The 17,531-nt window shown below is 47.6% G+C and overlaps 1 long non-coding RNA gene across 1 annotated transcript in view; it reads right to left on the bottom strand.

Annotated features, from left to right (window-relative positions):
- The window catches only part of LOC127490573 (uncharacterized), a 91,474-nt gene that overhangs the window by 43,771 nt on the left and 30,172 nt on the right, over positions 1–17,531 (bottom strand). The window lies entirely within an intron of this gene.

Below are 17,531 nucleotides of genomic sequence, written 5' to 3'. Positions count from 1 at the left end.
ATCTTCTATCCACTGATTCACTCCCCATATGGCCACAAGAGTTAGGGCTGGGCCAAACCAAAGCCAGGAGCCAGGAGCTCCATTTAGGTCTCCCACTTTGGTGGCAGGGGGCAGGGGACCAAGTACTTGGGCCTTCTTCCTGCTTTCCCAGGCAGATCATCAGGGAGCAGAGTAGCCTGGGACCCAAACTAGTGCTCCAACGTGGGATGCAGGCACCAAGGGTGGCAGCTTAACCCACTCTACAACAACTCGGGCCCTGTGCTGGTTTTCGGCTGCTTTGTTGGCAGCCTATAATGCTGACTTCTTCATTATTATTATTTACCTTTTCACAAATATAAGCCTCTGCTCCCTCCCAGATGGTAGACCTGGTGGGACAGAAACTGTCATATTCCATCTCACATAAGGTAGATATTAAGTTAAATGTCTGTTCATTGCAGTAGGTGATTTTTAAAAATCCTTTGTTGGATAAATCAGTTACAACTGAAAAGAACAAACACTTCATCTGGCCTAGTTTCACAAAATTTTTTACTTTTGATTATGTCGCTTTCCCAACATTCACAAAAGCAGACAGAATATACCATAAACCCTCCTTGAACTCATCCCTAACTTCAACCAGTGTCAACATTTTGACAAACAAGATGCTCATGTGTCCCCACCATTTTTTGACTTTGGGAAAAGAGAAGGCTGGGGATTTTAAAGCAAAGCCTAGATGAAGTCATGTCATTTCCTCTACAAATATCCTGGCATGCTCCTCTAACCTATAGACTGCTTCGATAACCTCAGAGTATGCCAAAGAAATTAATAGTTCTTTGGAATTAGCTAACGTCCAGTCCATATTCAGATTTCCCTGATGTCTTTATACAGCTGATTGGCTCAGGAAAGACAAACAATCCACAATGGTCATTGTATTTCTACTCTTAGTTCTTTTTGATTCCGTCATAGCTTCTTCATCTTCCCTCCATCTCTCTCCTTTTTTCTTTTAAGATTTTTATTTTAGAGATAGAATTACAGACAAAAAGGGAGAGACAGAGAGAAAGGTCTTCCATCTGCAGCTTCACTCCCCATACGGCTGCAACAACCAGGGCTGGGCAGATTTGAAGCCAGGAACCAGGAGCTTCTTACTGGTCTCCCACACTACTGCAGGGGCTTACGCATTTGGGCCATCTTCCAATGCTTTCCCAGTCCATAGCAGAGAGTTGTACTGGAAGAGGAGCAGCTCTTCCAGTTAGCCACTGCACTGGCCTCCCTCCATCTCTTTTATGTCACTGATTTGTTAGAGAAACCAGGCCATTTGTTCACTGCGCATTTGCTCACTTCCTTGCAGTATCAAGCCTGTATGTGTTTTCTGTTCTTATTTTCCTGGAAACTAGCAAGACTTGTGATTTGAAAAGCTCTTCTTAGCTGCTGCATGGAGAATGGGTGAGAGGTTGGGAGAGTAAGCAAGGCCACAGAGGGGTTGGTTACCCTGAGACCTCACATTGCAGCTCCCTGGACTGGAGCGATGGCACATAGCTTCAAGGGGTGCACAGGCAGCCGAATGAGCCAATTGCAAAAATATTTCAGGGAGCGATCGTTGCCATGGTGTAGTGGGTAAAGCCACCACCTGTGAGGTTGGCATTCCATATGGGCACTGGTTCAAGTCTTGGCTGCTCCTCTTCCAATCCAGCTCTCTGCTATGGCCTGGGAAAGCAGCAGATGATGGCCCAAGTGCTTGGGCCCCTGCACCCACATGGGAGACCCGGAAGAAGCTCCTGGCTCCTGGCTGCAGATGGGCTCAGCTCCTGTCATTGCGGCCATCTGGGGACTGAACCAGCAGATGGAAGACCTCTCTCTCTCTCTGCCTCTGCCTCTCTGTAACTCTGCCTTTCAAATAAATAAATAAGTCTTTGAAAAAAATAGTTCAGGGAGAGGATCAACAAGCCCTGTTGACTAACTGGAAAAGAGTGTGCTTCTCAACGCTCTGTTAAGAATCTGAGCCTCAGTGTGAAACAAACCAAAAGAAAGCTGCTCTCCCTTGGAAAAACACACACATGTTTACTGACATTCTTATTGCAATTATCATTTATGGCAATTTTAAAGGCATGCAAACTTGTAGTATTATTGTTGGTGTTAAATTTTATTGCTGTGACTTTAAAACATAAACAAAAATAATTCCTTAAGTAGTTGGAAATTGTCATGACACTCTGGGGGATAGATTTTACTGCTATGCATACTGTAAAGCACAAAGATAATAAATTTAAATTGCAGTATTAGTATTGGGAATAAATTTTATTGCTCTGGCTAGAACACAAAGAAGCAGGATTCATAACTCTCTTGTTCTCTTCTCCTGGCCGTGCATTCACCTATAAAGGCGCTGGGTCTAGTGTGTGGGGCAGATGCAAGGTCACTGGTATCACACATCCAGGGGCAGGCTGAGGAGAAGCAGAGGTGGATATGGGCACCCAGCATTGAGCAGGGGTCCCCTGAGTTGCTAAGAACCCCAGGGATGTCTCTGCATCCCCAGTCCATAAACCTGCTGCTCTGCCCGGTCCTGTTTTGTAAAACAAGCACTGCATGACTTGGGATTTGGTACTGGATGTGCAACCCTTGTGCACATCCTCTGCTGCTCATTCTGTTTCCGGCTCAGGGAAGGGACCCTCCACACACCCCGCCAGACCCTTGGAGGTTGCTCTTGAATCTCATCCCCACCCCATCACCACTGTCTGAAGCTCTACCGCCCACCAGCCCTGCGGAAGCTGCTGTCCCCAGAACTCTCAAATGATTGCCCTCTGCCCAGCCCATTTCCAGCTGCCACCACCTCTCACTGACACTTTCATTGCAGCCTCTTTGCTCCACACTGATCATCATAGCAGTGACCAGTGATTGAGAATGAATAAGACACTGAGGACTGAGCAAAGTACCTGACACTGGAGCCTCACTGCCATCCTAGGATCCGGAGGGAGCAGTGATCTCCCTTTTCCAAAAAAAAGAAAGAAAATCAGAAAACTGAGGCTCAGAGGCTAAGCAGTAAAAGAGAAAACATTTTTAAAAATGACCAGGCACAACAGGAGCCTAGCCTTAGATCCTTTCCTATTCTTTAATGATTCCATGCTGTGTTTCCTTCTACTCCTCCTTTCTTCCATCCATTCTTCTCTCCCTCTTCCTTCGCTCCATCCGTCCTTCCTTCCACAAACGAACTCCTTTCCTGGAACACGAAAGCTCTGCCAAGTACTCAGACCCAGCCATTACCACAGCCCAAGTAGCCATGGCTTTCACTAATACAGGAACTGTACATTCTTAAAATGCCCATTTGCTCTTGTTATTTCTCTTATTTAGCACATGGAGGTCCCTTCCCTGAGCCAGACACAGAGCAGCAGAGGATGTGTTTCCCTTTTGTCATCTGACACCTTCAAAAAAGTTTGTGGAGGCTAGCGCTGTGGCATAGCAGGTTAAGTCGCCGCCTACTGTGCAGGCGACTCCTATGTGTGCTGGTTGGAGTCCCGGCTTCTTCAGCTTCTCCGTTTCCAATCCAGCTCCCTGCTAATGCACCTGGGAAAGCAGCAGAGGACAGCCCAAGTCCTTGGGCCCCTGCACTCAGGTGGAAGACCCAGATGAAGCTCCTGGCTCCTGGCTTTAGCATGGCCCAGCTCTGGCTGTTGTGTTTTGCATTCATTTAGGGAGTGAATCAGATGTTGGAAGATCCCCCCCTCCCCACACACACACACACTCTGCCTTTCAAATAAATAAATTTTTTTTAAAAAAAAGTTTGTGAAAAATTGGAATTAAAATATAAGCTTGTTTCAACACAAAATTTTTAAATCCATGTATTGTTTTGTTTATATTAAGTTTTTCCTATGAGCTTTTTGAAGACCTGCCAGTAGGCATGGATTTAAGAATTTTTGCGCTAAAATAAACTCACCTTTTAACTCCATTTTCCATGAACTTTATTAAATTTTCCTCATGCGGTGTTGCAGATCGGATCTGCGATTACTCAGCTGTTTGCTTTGTAACACCAACACCATATCACCTATCAACTCACGGTGTGGTATAATTGATGGAGAACACGCACTTGCTTTCAGTGCCTGAAAAATACCTCGCTAGCAACCACACAAATAAACACTGGGGGTAATGTTTACCGTGCCACAGCCAACTTGGAATGCTTCAAATAGTTAAAAGAAATTAGAAGGTTTGCTAACCTTGAATCCTCCCAAACCTCAGAGCTGGCCTAACTTCTGTGAGCTTTTTGTTTGAGGAAAAACTCCTAAAATCTCCAGCTATGTGGAGCTCTTTTCTTTACAAATGATCCCCCACTGAGGTCATAAACTGCCAGAGTCATAGCGTATAGAATTCCAGAATATGGAAAGTGGGAGAAGCTGACATGAACCAGGCCTCTGACCCCGGCCACTCGTGGCTGGTTCCTGCCTCTGTTTCTGTTTCCGTAGAAACAACCATTTAATGGACAACAGCAAGTTCAAGATTCTTTCACTTTGTTTTCCTGTCTCCTTCCTCGGAGATAACCACTCAAGGTTTCGCTAGAGAAAAACGGGCCTGTGGTTGAAATCCGGAATGTTTCCGAAGCTAGACATTCTCCACGTAGACACAGCACCGCAGCTCTACCCACACACAGGCCTGCTCCCCCGGAGGCTGTCGGTCCTTATCTGGGCCGAGGCCTTCACAACCTCCGGATCAACAATCGCCTTCCAAGTCACTTACAGCAGTTGGATCACCTCCATGACTGCACGCCTTGCCGGGTATTCACGGCAGACCCTATCAAACTGAGATGAATGCGTTCCATAATGCCTGTTTTTATTACATTAGTCTGGGAAGATGGAATCAAAAGGACTACTTTCAACAAAAATGTCCTGTGTCGACAGTTCAATACTCTTTCTACAGGCCTTGCCGATTGCCCTCATTGTGCGCTGGATAAAGGCTAAACGTGCAGCTACCTGCTAGCTTGACAAGGCCGCTCTCTCACCAGCAGGTTGCTGGGCTTTTTTTTTTTTTTTTCACAGCAGCTCTCTAATTCCACCAAACCCACCGGATTAACAAAAACCTGAAAGTAAAACAGCACAAAATGCTGTCCCTGCATGAGCTACTATTATACTTCACAACCTACAATTACAAGGGTTCGATCTCACTGCCCCCAAACATTATTTCATTAATTCAAGCCATTTCAGAACTGGTAAATATTTTCTCTTCTTGGGTTTTCTATTACTATTCTTTTTGGCAGCAGAGAATGATGAAGTAGGCAGAGGCAAACTTGAAAGATTGTGGTGTGGAGCCAACTACAGTCAAAGTTGACAAGGAAGGGAGGAGCTGGCACGGGGAGGGGGACCAGAAGAGAGACAGTCACTTGGGCGGGGGTGGGGAGGAGGTACGGAGAATGAAGAAAAGGAGAAAAACACCAAACAGAGAGCACCCAACGGCAATCCAGGTGACACACTAGGGGTGGTAGATGGAGATGCTCTACTGTCTGCGGCTGGCCCTGGTTAGCCCTAAAGGTCTGCCCAGCTCATCTGAATGCCATGGACATCAGGCATGGCAGGGCTAGGGACTCCTCGTCGATCTAAAGCCAAGAAGTTGAGACGTCCTTGGTCTCCAAGTCAAACCCTTTTAAGCAAGTTCCTTTCTGACACAACCCTTGGACCTGAAAATCAGAAGCACAATTTATAGTTAATTGACTTTGTAAGAGAATAAAATAGACTAACATTCTATTTTTGAAAAGATTTGTGTGTGTGTGTGTGTGTGTGTATTTAAAAGGTGGAGTAACAGAAAGAGAGAGACAGAGAGACAGCATCCATTCACTGGTTCATTGCCCAAATGGCCACAAGGGTTAGGGATGGGCCAGGCCTAAGCCAGGAGCCTGCAGCTCCACCCAGGTCTCCCACACGGGTTCCGGGGGCCAAGCACCTGGTTCATCTTCTGCAGCCCTCCCAGGCACATTAGCATGGAGCTGGATCAGAAGCAGAAGAGCCAGGACTAGAATCAGCACTCTGATATGGGATGCCAGCATTGCAGCTTTAGCTGCTGCACCCAGTGCTGTCCTGGAGGCTGACATTCTTAGTTGATCCCAAATCTCCCCTTTGAAAAACAGCTTTGTGAGTTGGTTAAGAGGATTTGGGGGAGGATGAGGAGCTTGGATGAACATGTGTGTGTTGGTCGGAAGCTTTGTGTCAGGAGAAGAGGAGCAGACAAGCACCAAAAAATACCTCGGTCACTGATTCATCCTGGAGACAGCGTAGGGGCATAGAAGAGAGATTTTTGGAAGGAGACAGCCCTGGATTCCAGGAGCTCAGCCACTTCCTGGCTGTGACCAGGGCAAGTGATTGGATTTCTCAAGCCACCCTTTCCTCATCTGTAAAACGGAACTAAAGGCCGGCAACGTGGCTCACTAGGCTAATCCTCTGCCTTGCGGCGCCGGCACATCGGGTTCTAGTCCCGGTCGGGGCGCCGGATTCTGTCCCGGTTGCCCCTCTTCCAGGCCAGCTCTCTGTTGTGGCCAGGGAGTGCAGTGGAGGATGGCCCAAGTGCTTGGGCCCTGCACCCGCATGGGAGACCAGGAGAAGTACCTGGCTCCTGCATTCGGATCAGCGCGGTGCGCCAGCCGCGGCGGCCATTGGAGGGTGAACCAACGGCAAAAAGGAAGACCTTTCTCTCTGTCTCTCTCTCTCTCACTGTCCACTCTGCCTGTCAAAAAACAAAAACAAACAAACAAACAAAAAAACAGAACTAAAAATGACGCCCACCTCTGAGTGCACCTGTGCAAAATTAATGCAACGATCCAGGTAAAGAGCTTAGCACATAGCTGGCCATGAACTTGACCTCAAAAGAAGGTTACATAGTTTTATCTGAAGCCTTTTATAAATGATACGAATAGAGCTGGACCTTATGACTCTGTGAGCAAAAGGGGACTAAATTTAATTTGGTGATTTTGACTCTCATTAGCAAATACTGGGACAAGAAGCTTCATGTTGCAGGGCTAAGGATGGTAGATTGGGAAGATGTCCTAGGTAGAAAGGGGTTCACCCAGTGAGGATGTGGAAGGGTATACGAGGGTGGGGGACAGGAAGTGCTTGGGAGGGGGAGATCAGGGTACAGGGCAGGCTGGGTCTACAGCCAAAGGAACCCAGCTGGACTGCAGTTAAGGTGGACGTTTTCCTTTCCAGAAAGACAAAATGTTCCTCCTGGAAAACATCACGTGCTAAATCTCCCCAGAGAGGAGTGTCGAGATGTGTTCTACCAAGAGACATGACCTGCTCCCAGGATCTCCTGGGCCTCTGGTTATTGTGTGGCTTAGATGATTGGCTACAGCCTATGGGGCGTTGTGCTATTGTGGATTTCACGCTGTTTGCACAATTGCATAACACTGGAAAAGGTGCTGTTTCCTTCTTCCGTGGCACCCCAACACCCTCCATTCCTAGGGCTGGTACTCAGCTCACAGATGCCACAATCGTCAGCCCCCCTCCCTTCTCACTGCCTCCTACCGCTCCCATTGCTCCTCAGAGGCATTCCACACAGGACTCCTGGCTGGTTAATGGGCCAGCTCAGAGGGACAGTGCACGCCTCCACGGCAGCAAAGGCTTTTGTAAGTGCTGGCTTCCTGGTTCCTGGTCCTCCCTGGCTGCCAGGAGAGGAAACCAGCTGCATCCCGGAAAACAATTCCACTCCTCCAACAACGTAGTGCCCGGACCAGTCATAATGAGTCTGGTTCAAATGTTGGCACACACACAACACATTAATTAAAATAATGTGCATGATAAATAATGTTGGGACCCAAAGCACAGGACTCCTCTAAAAGCACGGTCCGTAATTGTGTGAGCACCACTAGCACACACTCGGAATCCCAGTGATGCTTACGTGACAAAATTAGTCAACAGGCGGTGACCTTGAGAGGTCATCCTGTGCAAGCTGCCTCCTGCTTATGGACTGAACGATAGCTGAACAATCGTGGAAGAGGAATATCCATCCTAAATTTTCAAGCCCTAAGGGAAGAAATTCCTTCAGAGACCCCAATAATTTGATTTCATAATAATTATTTGAGTACCAGTCGCTCTGTTTAGCCCTGGAGATAAGGGTTTGGGATAGGGGAGGGGGCCTAGGTTCATGTTTTCAAGAAGTTCCTGTCCCAGACAGGAAGTCCTTTTTATTTATTTATTTATTTGTTTATTTGCCAGACAGTTAGACAGTGAGAGAGAGAGACAGAGAGAAAGGTTTTCCTTCCAATGGTTCACCCCCCAAATGGCCGCTACAGCCAGCGCGATGGGCCGATCCAAAGCCAGGAGCCAGGTGCTTCCTCCTGGTCTCCCATGCGTGTGCAGGGGCCCAAATACTTGGGCCATCCTTCACTGCACTCCCGGGCCACAGCAGAGAGCTGGCCTGGAAGAGGAGCAACCGGGACTAGAACCCGGTGCCCACATGGGATGCCAGCACCGCAGGTGGAGGATTAACCAAGTCAGCCATGGCCCCAGTCCCGGAAGTCCTTCTTTAGACCTTCCCTGAGTTTTTCACGCTGCTGCTAAAAGCCCATTGCACTTGTTTAGTGCTGAGCTGGGGACCTCAAGAGATTCCAGTTCCAGTGTTTGGAGAGCATTTATTAGGTACCCAGGGTCGGGGAAGAGGGCTGACAGCAGGCAGGGGTCGCTGGAAAGGAACTACTGTTCACCACTGAGCTCCTGGCCTGAGGATGCCCACCCATTCCCACAGAGCATGGCAACTGTGTGCCCCAGCTTCTCTAGACCTTTTAAATTACCACCAAATTTGACATCGATTGGTTCAGTTAGTACAGAAACCTAACCGGGGAAGGGAGAGACCCCATTATCGTGATTCCAAAATCATTTTCCATTTGCGGCTCCGTCAACGTTTCAGCATCTCGTTAAGTGGATTTAATTTCATTCCCTCAACAGTAACCCCTGTACCACACCAGTGACCACAACTTTGGTGCCCCAGCTCCTAAATTCTATTAGTGTTCAGAAAGCCTCTCGGTTTCCACATAATGTTCAATCAGTGCAGAGAAATTAATTAAATTAAAATTATTTTTATTGTGATTTAATTAGGTTGATTTAATTACTTTGTTCAGTGACTGAGCATTCTGTTGTTACGGCCAGACCCCCGCTCTCATTCGTGGCATGAATGTTCTCATAGAATTACTCATTCTCTCTGTTCAGCCATTGGAGCGGGCTGGCGGAGTTCGCCAGAAACTCACGATTTATCACAATCAGCATCATCACAAATTATAGGAAGCATCCAGCAATATGATAACTTCTAAATGAAGTGTCTGAAAGCAGGTCACACCACCAGCCTCGGCTGTTAATCCGTCATATTTCATAGTCAAGCTGACACCCCATCCAATTTGCTGTGCCTGCCTTATCGCGCCTTGCCTCTCTGAGTGCCCGTGTGAGGGACCTCGCTTTTGCACAGGCTGCCGCCCTTACAGAAGCCCTGCTGACCCCCGGCCTCCCTGAAGACCCCACGCTACCTTGGCTGTAGGCCTGCAAGCTGCTGCTCCTTCATCCTTGCCCCCTCCCCATAAGCCGGGGGTCTTGTGTCTGGGGGTCATGAACTAGAATTCATCCTTCCAGGCCCTGGGAGGCAGCAGGTGATGCCCCAAGCAATAGAGTCCCTGCCACTCATCTGGGAGACCTGGACTGGCTTCCCCGTTCCTGGCTTCAGCCTGGCCCACCCTGGCCATTGTGGGCTTTTACGAGGTGAACAGTGAACCCTAACGGATCACACTCCCTCTCAGTGCTACTTAGAAACAACTGGAGGCAAGAGACTCCCTTAGCATGTGACACAGACCTCCACTCTTTCCCACAAGCAAATTCCAGCGTTCAGTGAGTGGATGCAAGCATGCCCTAGCAGCCTATTTTGAAGCCACTGTTGTCTTTCTAAAAGAAAATCATCTTTAACTTGCTTGTGTTTGAAATGCATCATCTTGATTAAGGTGCTCAAAGCCGCACAGCTGCGTTTTCTGACATTCTAGCAACTGTATTTCCCTAGATGTGGCTTGCTGCATAAACCTATATGTTTCTCTGTATGACTTAAGACCATTTTTGCAAGGTGGGATGGCAGGCTTGGCCAGACTGCCCAACAACAGAGGCCCCGTGTTAGTTTCCTGCAACTGTTGTAACAAATGACCATGCCCTTGGTGGCTTCAGCAGAAATGTATTCTCTCACAGTTCTGGAGCCAGAAGTTCAGCATCCATGTCATGTCACTGGGCTGAAATCAAGGGGTCCCCAGGGCCGTCCTCCCCTTGGAGACTCTAGAGAAAAAGCCACTCCTGCCTCTTCCAGTTCCATTCTTTTGCTTTTAACCCCATTCCTCCAAATTGCTGCTTCAGTCTTCACCCCCTCCTCCTCTTCTGTGGGTGTCATCTCCCCCAGCTTCTCTCTTACCAGGTTGCTTATAAGATGTCTGTAACTTATTCACTTTGCAAAGACCCTTTTTTTTTCTTAAATACGATGACGTTGACAGTTCGCAGGGATTGGCACCTGATGTCTGTGGCTAACGTTCTGCCCACTAGAGTGCTTGTGTTTCATTCTTTCCTGACCAGAAAATGCCAGCCTCGAATCTTAGGACATAAAGAGCATAAAATGATTTCAAAGATGTGATAGAACAGATGCCAAATTAAAATAGATGTCCATGCCAAACTCCATTCAAACACAGATTCTCCTTGCCTTGTGTCTTGATAAACCCATCATAACTTGAAAATAGCTTATGTTAAAAGTATATTAAACCCACTTTTAAAAAAATATTTATTTATTTTATTTGAGAGGCAGAGTTACAGACAGAGAGAGGGAAAGACAGAGTGTGTGTGTGTGAGAGAGAGAAAGAGAGAGAGAGGTCTTCTACCAGCTGGTTCACTTCCCAAATGGCTACAACTACCAGAGCTGGGCAGATCCAAAGCTAGGAGCCAGGAGCTTCTTCCAGGTCTCCCATGGGGGTGCAGGGGCCCAAGGACTTGGGCCATCTTCTACTGCTTTCCCAGGCCATAGCAGAGAGCTGGATCGGAAGTGGAGCAGCCAGGACTTGAATTAGCATCCAACAGGGGATGCAGACACTGCAGGCAGAGGCTTAACCTACTATGCCACAGTGCCAGCCCCACATCTAATCCACTTAATCCACTGCACATTAGTGCTCAGCAGCATAATGCACTGTGGAGCAGGAGTTGTCCTCTTAGGACAGTGGGGTGGACTGGGAGCTGCACTCCACACCACCACCCAGTATCGCAAAAGAGGATCAGACCTCAGAGCACCAGCCAAAAGTGCCAAGTCCAAAAGCGAACACCTTGAAGTTTCTACTGAATGAGCACAACTTCTACACAATCCTAAAGTCAAAAAATCATAAATCAAGCCATCTGTAATTAGTTAAGAGGCAACGTGATATTGAAAGAAAAGACCTGCACCCAGGTCTAGGGGAGGAAACAGGCCTGTTCCTTCACCTACGCATGAAGAGTACACGCTTTGCAAACCTGGCCACTAGCTGTAGTGCAGTTCCTGGACTGGAAGGCTTCCAGGGCTCAGGTCATTAGTTCTGCCCACTCCAACCCCCTCTCTCATCCTTCCCCGAGGGAGCTGGATTGATATCTTCTGCAAAGCGATGAGTGAGGCATTCATACTGCCAACCAGAAGTAGAAAAGGGCAGGGACTGTATCTTTTCAACTGAACAGAACAAGAAGTAAAAGTTAACTTTGGGGGCCAGTGTTGTGGTACAGTGAGTTAAGGCATCATCTGCAATGCTGGCATCCCCTGCTTCCTGGCTGCTCCACTTCCCATCCAAATCCTTGCTAATGCACCCAGGGAAGCAGAGGAAGATGGTGCAAGTGCCACCCTGTGGGAGATCCAGATGAAGTTCCAAGATCCTGGCTTCAGCCTCACCCAGCCCCAGCCCCAGCCCCAGTTGTTGTGGGGATTTGGGGATTTGGGGAGTGAACCAGGAGAGGAAAGATTCTCTTTCTCTCTGTCTCTGTCTCTCTCTGTCTCTGTCTCTCTTTCTCTCTCTCTCTCTGTAACTCTGCCATTCAAATCAATAAATAATTTTTAAAAAAGGAGTTGACTTCTATATGAGATATTCAGGTTATTGATTAGAACTACAACTTTACATCAAGGTGCACAGACCAGAGTTCATTTCCAAAAGAAACTCAACACCTATCTCTTCAAATAGGCCATTTGACTTTCATGTAAATAAAAAAATGTATTGTCTCTTGGAGTCAGCATTGTGACACAGCCTGTGACACCGGCATCCCATATGGGTACCAGTTCCTGTCCCGGCTACTCCACTTCCGATCCAGCTCCCTGATAATAGTCTGGGAAAAGTAGCAGAAGATGGCCCAAGTGCTTGGGCTCCTGTCACCCACATGGGAGATTAGGATGAAGCTCTTGGCTCCTGGCTTTGGCTTGGCCCAGCCCTGGCCATTGTTGCCATCTGGGGAGTGAACCAGCAGATGGAAGATGCCTCTCTCTCTGTGTGTGTGTAACTGAGTTCATAGAAGATAGAATGAAGAGGTAAGTTCATGAAAAATGTATTATCTCAAAAATGAAAGGAAGGAAGGAAGGAAAGAAGGAAAGAAGGAAGGAAGGAAGGACGGAAGGAAGGGGGGGGAGAGAGAGAGAAGGGAAGGGAAGTATCATCATAGTCCCAGAATTTTATCCATGAGCTACATTAAATCTATTCTCTTTATATTCACATCACAATAAAAATTTTAAAAAGAAAGAAAAATGGGCCAAAGCAGAACAGCCTGATAGCTTTGGTCTAGAATCAGATTTGGCTTCTTATCCCAGCCATGTGATTTTGTTCACAAAACCCCAGATTTTTGGAGCACTGTTTTCCTCACCTGCTAAGTGGGCCTCCTACAGGCAGGACTGGCTCTCATTTGCCTATGTGCAGGTTCAAGCACATTGCTTGGCACACAAAGGGCCTCCCTGCAGGTCAACCTTCCCCGACCCGCAGACTTCCATCAGGCCTGGGAGCGAGCTCCTGGAGAGAAGTCCGCCACACTCTACGCAGGCAGAAGGAATCTGCACTGCTGCAGAAGCGGTTTCTCTTGTACTAAGTCATTTCTCCAGGTCCCTCCCAGCCACATGAAACATCCATCACGTTTAAGGTTAACCTTGCTGGAAATGAGTTAGAAAGAGGTCTCAGCTTTGCATGCTCTTCTGCTCAGAGGCCGTGCCCTACCAAGGGAACTGTGTGCAAACCTTGGTGCTCCTTGGGCGAGAAGGGACATTGAGATCACCTAATGCAACATTTCTGGGGTGTGTAGATGGCTTGTTGGAATGTGTACCCCAAGGGCTCATGCTTTGGGAGCTTGGCTCCAAGGGGGCAATGTTGAGAGGGACTGGACCTTTAAGAGGTGGAGTCTAGTTGAAGGGTCTCAGTTCACTGGGGGCACTGACTGAGGAGCCTTTGGGAGGAGACTTTTCAAAGTGCCTCGGGTACTTTGAAAAACAGATTAATACTAATATCCCTCCTTAATAGAGAAGAAAACAGAGTTGTCTGATATCACGTGGCTTGCAGGCAACTGGAACCCACTCCAACTGGCTTTTAGTCCAATGCTTCCCCATTCTATTATCTAAGCTCGTTCTTTTTTTAAAAAAAAAAATTATTTATTTTACTTGAAAGTCACAGTTACACAGAGAGAGGAGAGGCAGAAAAAGAGAGAGAGGTCTTCCATCTACTGGTTCACTCCCCAGATGGTTGCAACGGCCGGAGCTGCGCAGAGCCAAAGCCAGGAGCCAGGAGCTTCTTCCAGGTCTCCCATGTAGGTGCAGGGGCCCAAGGACTTGGGCCATCTTCTACTGCTTTCCCAGGCCATAGCAGAGAGTTGTATAGGAAGTGGAGCAGCCGGGACTTGAACCAGCGCCTATATGGGTTGCCGGCACTGCAGGTGGTGGCTTTACCCGCTATGCCACAGCACCGGCCCCTAAGCACGTTCTTTAACCCAAGGTCTGTACTTGGCTTTGTGAAGCTGGCTCAGTGCACTGCCTCAGTTTACCAAAGTCTAGACTATCACGTGGGCTGAGCTGTGGGACTCTGCACATAAAGAGTTGTCAGAGGGGACTCTAAGACTGCCTCTGGCCTCTGAGGATTCTGAGGAGCCGTCAGCTGTGGATCTTATTGCGGATCTCTTGTGTGGAGAAGCGCTTCTCTCTAGTTGCTTTCAGATTTCTTCTTATCTGGGTCTCAATCATCTGGTGATAATATATCTCCGTGTGGACCTCCTTGAAGTCATTCTCGACGTGTCTACTCGTGTGTTTCCTCAGATTCAGGAGTTTTCTTAAAATATTTTCTTCAAATATTTTCTTCCCCTCTGTGACTTCTGTAATATGTATATTAGTTTGTTCAGTGGTATCTCATACTTCCCTCTTGCTATTTTCATTTCTGTCCTTCTTTTCTGTTCCTCAGACTGGATGATTTCAATGTTTTGTGTGTGTGTGTGTGTTTGTGTGTGTGTGTGTTTACATACATAATTTTTTTTTTTTTATTTTTTTTTGGACAGGCAGAGTGGACAGTGAGAGAGAGAGAGACAGAGAGAAAGGTCTTCCTTTGCCGTTGGTTCACCCTCCAATGGCCGCCGCGGCCAGCGAGCTGCGGCCGGCGCACCGCGCTGATCCGGTGGCAGGAGCCAGGAGCCAGGTGCTTTTCCTGGTCTCCCATGGGGTGCAGGGCCCAAGCACCTGGGCCATCCTCCACTGCACTCCCTGGCCACAGCAGAGGGCTGGCCTGGAAGAGGGGCAACCGGGACAGAATCCGGCACCCCGACCGGGACTAGAACCCGGTGTGCCGGCGCCGCTAGGCGGAGGATTAGCCTAGTGAGCCGCGGCGCCGGCCCTACATACATAATTTTTTATAATTGGCATTTTCTGTAAACTTTTTTCTATTTATTAGAAAGGCAGAATTAGAAAGAAAAAGAGAGAGAGAGAAGAGGCAGAGACAGAGACAGAGAGAGAACTCTTCCATCCACTAGTTCACTCTACAAATGGCTGCAATGGCAGGAGCTGGGCTGATCCAAAGCCAGGAGTCAGGAGCTTCTTCCAGTTCTCCCATGTGGGTGCAGAGGCTCAAGCACTTGGGCCATCCTCCACTGTTTTTTTCAGGAACAATAGCAGGGAGCTGGGTTGGAAGTGGAACAGCTAGGACTTGAACCAGCTCCCATATAGGATGCCAGTGGTGCAGGTGGTGGCTTTACTAGCTATGCCACAGCGCCATCCCTAATTTCAATGGTCTTAATCATCAAGTTCATTGATCTTATCTTTTCCATGGTCAAATCTGCCATTAAACCCATCCAGTGAATTTTTCATTTCAGTTCTCCCACTTTTCCTTGTACCTGTTTGCTTCCTTTCCCCAACTGCTCTCCTCCACTTCGAGTTCCTGTATTTTTTTCCACTGGCTGGGCTGGAGAACCACATTGCAAAGACATCTCTGGCCTGCATTCTTCATGTAGTTTTCCAAAGGCTCGTAACAGTCTGAACTATTTCCACATGAAAACTCCCACAGCATCAACCGACAAGACAAGACTGTAGAGAGGAGAAGAGGAGACCGGTTCCTCAACACTGGTATTTAATGGAGTAGTCCTTGAGAAACACGCCCGGGCCCTTGCAGGCACTGCAATACGTCGTCTCTATGATGCGCATTGTCTCCTGCTTGTCCATGGCCCAGGCGATCTTGTTGTTATTGCCACTGTGCAAGTTGACCACGATGTGTCTGTTCTTAAAGAAAAACATGACAGCCCACAAGTCGTACATCTCTTATATCTTGTTGAAGTCAGGCACGTCTGTGATGCCCACAAGATAAATAACTGCAAAATTTAAGATCTGTTTCTTAGCTAAGAGCATCTTGCTGAGCTCTGCTTAGCCGTGGACATCCAAGGGCCCCCACGTCTCCAGCCACACTAGCCGCAGATGAAGGCAACAGGACATGACCCCACCTGATGTTAGTGATGTTGGTGCCATCACTTTCTCTGCTGTGCAGTGCAGGGCCTCGTCCTTTCTCATACAGTTAGGGTTCCAATCTGAAGCAAATGATGGTGACCTGGTCCTCCTCTGAGAGGATGGTTTGGTCTACCTGCCAGTCCCTGTGCAGGTGCGGGAGCATGTGTGACGTGGTGGGCCCCGCAATACCTGCTGGCTGCACCATGGCCTCCCATGTGATCTGTTTGCTTCCTTTTTATACTTTCAGTCTCTTTGCTGATACTCCCAGTTTGCTCCTACATTACATTCCTGATTTCCTTCAGTGCTTTGTTCATGGTTTCTTCTAGCTCATATTTAAGGCAGCCTATGTAACATCTCTAATTCCAGTGTCTGAGATTTCTCAAGGATTATCTGTGTCAAAATATTTTCCCCTGTGAATCGGCCATATTTCCTGGTTCTTTGCATATTTTGTATTTTTGTTGTTGTTGAGAACTGAACATTTTGAGTAGTAAGTATGTCATTATGGTAACTACAGAGATCTAATTCTGTCACACCTCAGGTATTGCCAAATTTTGCTCATTGAGGGCTCGAACCATCTGTTTGTCACTTTTCCAAACTATTTTTGTAACATGTGTATTCTTTGTTTTATGTGGCCACTCAAGTTTCTGTTGTGTTACCTCTGTGGTCAGCCACTGACCTGACAAAGATTCCCATAAATGTCTGCCTTCCCGAGGGCATGGGGAAAAAATGAGAAAAAAAGGTACTGTTTTTGTTGCAAAGTTCTTGTTTTCCTAAACACGAAAAAAGCATTTTACTGATGTGGGTTCTTGACTTTTTTCTTTTCTTAAAAAAAATTATTTATTTATTTATTTGGGGACTGGTGCTGTGGTGCAGCAAGTAAAGTCACTGCCTGCAGCCCCGACATCTCATATGGGAACTAGTTTGAGTACCGGCTGCTCCACTTCCAATCCAGCTCCCTGCTAATGTACCTGGGAAAGTAGCAGAAGATGAACCAAATACTTAGGCCCCTGCACCCACACTGGAGACCCAGAAGAACTTCCTGGTTCCTGGCTTCAAATTGGCTCAGCTTTGGCCACTGCAGCCATTTGAGGAGTAAATCAGCTAATGGAAGGTATCTCTCTCTCTCTCTCTCTCTCTCTCTCTCTCTTTTTCTTTTCTGCCTGTTTGCTCTGCCTTTCAACTATTTATTTTATTTGAAAGGCAGAGTTACAGAGAAAGAGAGAGAAGGAAAGAGAAATCTTCCATCAACTGGTTCACCCTCCCACCCTCCAAATGGCCACAACAGCCAGGGCTGTATCAGGCCAATGCCAGGAGCCAGGAGCCAGGAGCTTCCTCTGGGTCTTCCATATGGGTGCAGGGGCCCAGGGACTTGAGCCATCTTCCACTGCTTTCCCAGGCACATTAGCAGGGGGCTGGATCTATAGTGGAACAGCTGGGACTCGAACCAGCACCCATGTGGGATGCTGGCACTGCAGGCCGAGGCTTAACCTGCTGCACCACAGGGCTGGCTCTGGTCTTGACTTCTTTCATGGTCTCTTGTGAGAGATTAAGCCATCCAGCAGCTTTCATTTGGATCTTTAAGTCACATGTATACTAAAAACTCTTTTAGGAATTTACATGCTGTA

This window comes from Oryctolagus cuniculus, chromosome 6, assembly GCF_051225735.1.
Source record: "Oryctolagus cuniculus isolate XC-2025 breed Fujian yellow rabbit chromosome 6, ASM5122573v1, whole genome shotgun sequence".
NCBI lineage: Eukaryota > Metazoa > Chordata > Mammalia > Lagomorpha > Leporidae > Oryctolagus > Oryctolagus cuniculus.
The sequence above is the reverse complement of the archived record's forward strand: the minus strand, read 5'-3'. Positions and strand labels throughout refer to the sequence as shown.